This window comes from Primulina tabacum, chromosome 6 (genome assembly GCF_025594145.1).
Source record: "Primulina tabacum isolate GXHZ01 chromosome 6, ASM2559414v2, whole genome shotgun sequence".
NCBI classification, from domain to species: Eukaryota; Viridiplantae; Streptophyta; class Magnoliopsida; order Lamiales; family Gesneriaceae; genus Primulina; species Primulina tabacum.
The window spans coordinates 35,224,827-35,232,659 of NC_134555.1; the positions used below are offsets into that span (position 1 = coordinate 35,224,827).

Genomic DNA, 7,833 nt, shown 5'->3' on the forward strand with positions numbered 1-7,833 from the left:
TAAAATTCACGTTATGTCGTACTCTGATTATGATTTATAGTTTAATCTCAATGAAGTTAAGAAAGGACCAGTTGGAAGTAGACATGTTATAATCACATTGCATGAAATTTCCATGCAACATATCCACTTTATAATTCATTTCATTCAATTATGTTGGCACATGTGACCATTAATAGGTCTAGTTGCCTTAACTGTAGCGAATACTGCTTTGATCCTATGTTGATGTGACCGATGGAACGAATTCATTATAAATACATTTCCGAATGACAACAATTTTACGCTCACAAGTTTATTTTCACAAACATAAATATAAGGTTAAACACAGAGCCCAAATGAGATATTTCTGGATCTTCCCTAACATTACGATATCCTGAGGCGAGTCAATCCTCCCAAACTCGTTGATGCCAATAATAATCTTGAAGAGTCGGTAATTGATCAAGTTTGGATTCTCATGATTTGAGAATCGCACGTTGGCCCGAATCTAGACATTGATTATTTAAATGATATGATATCCCATGAATGGGCTCATAAAGATCAGGCTCAAACCAGACTTTAGACCCCCGGCCCATCCCTAGCCAAGGTAGAAGGCATATGACATGCCCATGTATCCTTTTATAAATACCAGGTTCGATTGTCTAATTCATTCATTCACTATATTGACTTTTAGCAGCTCTCTCATTCCAATCGCAATATCTGACTTGAACGTCGGATGGAGCACGCTGGGACACCCTCACGGCCCTTTTCTAACGGTCTCCTTCATGATTTCAAGCCCAGAGTAAATTCGAGATCTGCACTCGGACTAGTATCAACTGTTGGAACCGAACCCTATATTTTCAATGAGTATCACTTGGCGCCGTCTGTTGGAAACTTGAGCTGAGATGTAGAGATGGTAGGCTAGAGAGGAAGCAGAAGAACTAACTCAATATCGTCACGTACTCAGATGAGACCCAAACAATCTTGCCCTGAGACAAGACATGAACAACCTCGTCCTGAGATGAAGGCCGAACAATCTCTTCTCAATGAGAATGTGGGGAACTTGACCCTGGAACAGTTAGAAAAATTCATTATCAGGACAGTAGATGAGGCCATGAAGAAGAACTAAGAGTCTATGTCTGTCGAAGAACATGCTACTCTCCAGGGACGAGAGGAGAATTCTGAGGGTAATCAGAGCAGAGTTGAAGAGACGCAACCAGCCCCTCCCAAGTGGGAAGAATCCTGAGATGGAGGAGATGTGGAAGGAGATAAGAATTTTGAAACAACAGTTGGGCTCCAGCGTCCAAGAGAGAGTCATTTTTCCCCCGCCATTTTGGAAGAAGTGCTTCTCCCAAGTTTTCGACAATCGAGCATGGGAGAGTATGACGGACGTACATACCCAGAATAACAATGGGGAATATTTGAGAATGGGGCTTTGTTACATCTTTTTTCCCCCAATATTTTGGAAGAAGGGATTCCCCCAAGTTTTCGACAATCGAGCATGGGAGAGTATGACGAGCGTACAGACCCAGAAGAACACTGGGGAAGAATTTAGAATGAGGCTTTGTTATATCAGTAATCAGATGGAGTTAGGTTCAGGGTGTTCATGGGCACGTTGGTGAGATCAACCCAGCAATGGTTTAATATGCTGCAACCCACCTCCACAGGGTCTTTCGAGGATTTTTCCATGGCTTTCTTGCATTGATTTGCTAGCAGCAAGATGCACCAGAAAAATTACCTGAGCCTGTTCGTGATGAAGTAGCAAGAAACTGAAAATTTGCGAGAATTCATCTAGCGCTTCAACAATGCAACGCTGGAGATACCAACGGCTACCCCTGACATCATGATAAATGCCTTTACCCAAGGATTGAGAGGAGGCGAATTCTTCAAATTGCTTATCAAGAAACCTTAGTTGAGCTATGACGATCTGTTTGCTCGGGCAAAAAAGTATGTGAATTTAGAAGATGCCCAACGACGCAAGAGGAAGGAGCAACTGTCCGGGGGAGGTAGGGTTGAGGGAGTGGAAAGTGGAGGTAGGAAGAAAGGCGCGGGTGAGAGAGAGAGGATAAAACTAAAGGAAGATGACAATTCTCATCTCATGTTTCTCTGAATAGGAATCATGACCAGGTGATGGAGGTGAGGGATTCAGAAGGGAGGTGGGATAAATCACAGAGGTTGAGAGCAGTACTAGGTTTCCTCCGCTTGATAGACAAGAAGGATCCTCATTCGGGAGTCGACCGAGTTCTCGCCCGTCCCATAGGAGAGGGCGAGGCTGTCCATGGATAAATCAGAGGGTAGAAGAGCAGAGAAGGGAGGGGTGGGGTCAGGATGTCCCTCGGGAGCCTGTCGATCCGAGGAGGAGAATGATTGTGGACAACCCTCCTATGAGGGGAGTGATACAAATGATCTCCGTGGGTGCTACTGATGGAGACTCTGGGCAAGCTTGGAAAGCAGACGGAAGAAGGTTGGAGAGCTTTGAGATATCTAGGGGTGCAGACTTACCACAAGATCTCGTCTTCAGCTTTGGGCCAGAAGACCTCCGAGGCGTTGTGGCTCCACACAACAATGCCTTGGTGGTGACGGCCACAATTGCCAATTAAGATGTGGCAATTATCTTTATTGATAATAGAAACTCCGTGAATATCTTGTTCAAGAGCACATTGGATCAAATGAAGGTTGAGGAATTTGAGTTTGAGCCGGTCTCTACCCCTTTGTATGGGTTTTCAAGACATGACATCCCGCTATTGGGTCCATTTTTTCTTCCCCTATCCTTGGGGAATGATCCTAAGTGGGTAACAAAGATGATAACCTTCACCGTGGTGGACACCTCCTTAGCTTATAATGGAATTTTGGGACAACCAGACCTAAAGGATTTCAGAGCTGTAGCTTCCACTTATCATCAGAAGTTTAAGTTTCATGTGGGAAAGGGAGTTGGAGTTTCTTGTAGAGACCAAAAAGTCGCGCGTCGATGGGTTGAGTGGTTTAATAGTATAATACGTATAGCTGAGAAAGTAAAATGATGCAATTGAAAGTATAAAATGATTAGAGTTGTGATACAATTCGATGGGTTGAGTGGAATTGAAGTAAGCTATTGAAATGATGTTTTATTTAATCTTAATTTGTAATTTATTCAGAACTTTACTCCTTGTTTAAATTGAATTAGGTCATAATGCAACCAAATATTTCATTTAGCTGGATTTTTATTTATTACATTTTGATTACGAAAACATCGAACCCGGAGCCTTACCCCAAAATCTGAGACTTGTAGCTGATATTTTATTACAATTAGATTTTCAACCTGATACAGACAGCAAATATTATCCCAAAACCAGAGACCTTATAGCTAAAATTTTATTACAATAACCTCAATAAAAGAGACCGCAGATGAAAAACTCGTGCCTGCAGAGTGGGTCCAATCTCCACTAACCTATCTGGCCCAGGAGACCTAGTTGGGTTTGTGGAGGCTCGTCAGGTATAAAGTCAGACCAGCCCATCATGATCCAAAGGCCAGCAACAAATGACCACCAGAAGTCGCGCGTCGATGTTATGAAGGAGTAGTGAAGTAAGAGGGAAAAAAGGTGCGTGTGGAGGTCAACATGATCAGAAGGGGAATAAGCGGGTTACCCATAGTTAAGAAGGAGGTTCAGGAGGTGGTGAGGACGAGCCTGAGATTATAGCGTTGGGGTCAAAGAAGAAGACACTCAAAATAGCCTCTGACCTTGACCCAGAGGTTAAGAAAGAATTCATTACTTGTTTAAAGGCTAATCTCAACGTATTTTCTTGGTCAGCACAAGAACTCAAATGTACAACCCCAGATGTTGCGGAGCATCGATTGAATATCTTGCCGAACGGTCGCCCTGTGAAACAGAAGAAGAGACACTTCGGGCAAGAGAAAGATAAAGTTATAAAAAAAGAAGTGGGAGAGTTTCTTAGTGCTGGGCGTATTCCAGAAGTGAAATTTCCTACTTGGATATCGAATGTCATCCTAGTGCCGAGGATTTCAGGGAAGTTGAAGATGTGTGTGGATTTTAGAGATCTTAACAAGACGTGCCCTAAATATTGCTACCCTTTGCCCCAAATAGATCAATTGGTGGACTCCACCGATGGCCATCAATATTTGTGAAACGTCTGCGAAAAATCGCGGAAATATTTTTTTTTATATAAAACTCGCATTTAAAAATAACATTTAAAATAATCTTTTTAATTGGCAATAAAATTAATGTAGTTTAAAATAACTACCATCATCCAAAATCATACGTGAACATAAACGTATAAAATTCTTAAAATCATCAACGTATGAAAATATTCATCTCATCTCAATCTCATAAATCGTAATGCGGAAAACATGTGGTCCTCGGGTCGTGTCACCCCACCAAGTCTGCCTACTCAGAGTTCGGCACCTCCAGTCTCCTCACCATTTAGCTCACCTGCATCACACACGCCTAGTGAGTCTAAAGACTCAACACGCCTGTACCAGGAATAACAAGTACATATACATAGCACACAGCAGTGAAAAATATCATACTCAACATATCTTTCATGAACTTAAAAGCATAACGTAAACGTGTTGTGTAAAATCATAATGCCAACATACCTTTCATGAACTTTAAAACATGAACATAAACATGTCGTATAAAATCATGTCGTGTCAAATCATGTCATCTCATATCATCATATACGTGTCAAAACATGTCATCCCATGTTATCATATACGTAAACATGTCGTATCCTTTCAAAACATGATAATAATCATAGCATGTATCATCGTATCAACATATACGTGTTAAAATCTTAATTTGAATTCCGTTCATTAGCTGTGACTTTCGTATCATCATGTCAGTCGATGGATCCATCTACGTGTAACCGTGGTACCCGGCGGCGAGGGTCATCAGCGACGGAATTACCCGCCCACTGAGCCCGGGCCTATCATATCATGTCAATGGAAATACGATCGTCGGGCTCCCTCTGAGGCCTTCTCCCGTAAACGGGCTCCCTCTGGGGCTTTTTCCCTCACGATATCTCCAATCATATCATCGTGTCATCGTGTTAGTCACAACTAAATCACTTCCTTCAAAACGTGTCATCATATTCATCCCTTAATAAAAGCATGCATATACGTAATTTTTCTTTTAAACCAAGCATGCACCGTATTTATCATAATTGCGTAAAACTTTTAAACATGATGCATAAACATTTAAAATATCATAAATTTGTGCTCAGGGCGCTGCCAGGACCAACATCTCACCCCAGGTGCAAAATGACCATTTTGCCCCTGGAAACCCAAAAATTATCGTTTCACCCCTAGACGTAAAATTTCACGTTTGTGACCTTTTCTTAATTCCATTGACTATAACATCTCCCAAATAATTATATAAGCCTATAAGAATTTTCTCATATTTTTATTTGGCTTAAATCGATGACTTTTAAATTAATCCTTAAATATAACATCAGAATGCGTTTTAATCCCGAATTAAATCAAACCTTAGCATAAAATTCTCAAATTAAAAACTTAGACTTCTAATAATTATTTGAGCTTAAATATAATTTTTCATAATTTTATTAAGCTTAAATCTAGGCGTTTCAATTAATTCTTTAATTAACGTTTCGTGCGACGACTAAATCCCGGATAAATCCAAAACTCTTTATTTGATCCGAAACTTAACAAACTCCTTAAAATATCCCAAAACTTATTTATAATCATTCCTAGACGTAAACTCGAGCTCATTTCATAACTTAACCGAATTGTTTTAAAACTTGGATCGGGGTCTCGGTTTCAACCCGTATCAACCCGAAACGTAACCCAAACTTTCCCAACTTTTTACCATACCTTAAAAACACTGTAATGATCCTAAAACATTAACTTCAGGCCCCCAATCCCTTGGTTGAAAATTCCAGAAACTCACCTAAAGTTTGGCCCCTTCCTTATTTGCACTCTAGCACCCTCATCTTCCCAAAAATTTACTTCCTAACCTACCCCGACGGCACCCGCCCTGAACCAGCCTAACATGGACCTAGACCAGACCCTAAGGCACCTATTAGAACCAAGCGAACGGCCTCATGCACTTTACTAACAGCTAGGAACCGAGAATCCACAACAAAACACTACCGAGGCCAAATCGTTTCTACCTATCTCGATTGCTCGTTCTGTTGTTTCTAGCATGGTTCGAGCCATTCCAGACCATGACTCAGACCCACCAGGGTCTGGTACAGGGCTGGAGGAGGCCCTCGCTCAGCTGGTGTAGCAGGAACAATGGATCGAACCCTCCACAAGCCACACACTCGATCGACACTCGCCTATTCCAACAAAACCCAACCAGCTGCGAACTCCAGCACTTAAACCTTACCAACCACGATCTAAACATCCCCTTACCATCATAATACAGCAGCCCCTTGCACACAGAAACAGAAAACGTGATTTCAAAAATCAAAGAATGCATGGTAAAAAAACAAAACCGAAAATCCTTTCCTACTCCCTGATGGATCGGGAGTTTCCTACACGATATGCACACTTAACAGCAATATATAACATGTGTGATGCAGCAATAAAAGTACATGGCGTGCCTTAGATAGTTGATGAACGAAAACGAGACGGAGGAGACGCCGGATAGCCTTGGATGCAAGAACAAGCCAACAACCGTGGCCTTCAGCTGGTGTATTTCTTTGAAACCGAGAGTACTGATATATAAATGGGGTGTCGGCAGGTGGTGGTGGGTGATAATGGTTGTAGGGTAGCAATTATAATCTTTAATTAATTATTAATCAAATAACTAATGACCCTAAATGGTTTAATTAAAAGATTAAAAGAGTTTTAAGTCCAACGAGCTTAAAAGTTGTTTTATTAAATCCAAACACACTCCCGAAAAATATTTCGTGTTGGAAAGTTTTTGAAAATATTAGCCGAACCCTCAAAAAGTCCCCCGATTTGATAAAATTTATGCACCGTTAAAAATTAAAATCTTGCGGGTAAAAATACCCAATAAATCCCAATTTTTGAAAAATAACTTTAAAACATCTTATATTAATTAATAAAAATTAATCGTGTAATAAAAATAATTTTCTTTAAAATTTCTCCTTCTCCGTTCTTCGTTCCAGCGTGAAGTGCAAATTTAAAAATCTTTAATACATGAACCTTTAAAATTTCATAAAATAAATCCTATCATGCAATAATAATGCATAAAATGAATAAAAATAATTAAACACAATTTAATAAAATAATCATGCATTTTATGTTTTAAAAGAATTTAATAAAATACAAAAAGAAATTTAATAAATTGCATGCATGTGATTCACGTGGACCTTCAAATTTTCGAGATGTTACAATTTGTATATGTTAGATGCTTATCAGGGGTACCACAAAATCCCTTTAGCCGTGGAGGATCAAGATAAAGTGAGTTTTATTACGTCTGAAGGAACCTTCTGTTACGTGATCATGCCTTTCGGACTCAAAAATACCGGAGCCACGTATCAGTGATTGATGGATTGAGTATTTTCTGAGCAGGTGGGAAGGAATGTCGAAGTATACGTGGATGATATCATTGTGAAGTCAAGGTACTCAACCCAGCTCGTGCCTGACTTAGTGGAGATCTTTTCCACTCTCAGGTCCTATGGGCTGAAGTTGAATCCTCATAAGTGTATCTTTGGGGTGAGGAATGAGACGTTTCTGGGTTATATGGTGACAGAGAGGGGGATTGAGGCTAACCCTGAGAAGGTCCGAGCTATCCAATATATGGTTTCCTCTCGAGGACCCAAAGATGTTCATCAGTTGACGGGGAGGATTGCTGCAATAGCGCGGTTTATCTCAAGGTCCGCTCACAGAAGCTTACCGTTCTTCCGGATTTTGCGTAAGGCGAAAAAAATTGA

General features: G+C 40.5%; 1 long non-coding RNA gene across 1 annotated transcript; it reads right to left on the minus strand.

The window, feature by feature from the left end:
• Positions 1-4,153: 4,153 nt before the first annotated feature.
• On the minus strand, positions 4,154-7,036 carry LOC142549284 (uncharacterized). Its single transcript, XR_012821156.1, has 2 exons — positions 6,535-7,036; positions 4,154-4,400 (listed from the first exon to the last, which is right to left on the minus strand). It is a non-coding gene; the product is annotated as an uncharacterized LOC142549284 (long non-coding RNA).
• Between the last annotated feature and the right edge of the window lie 797 nt (positions 7,037-7,833).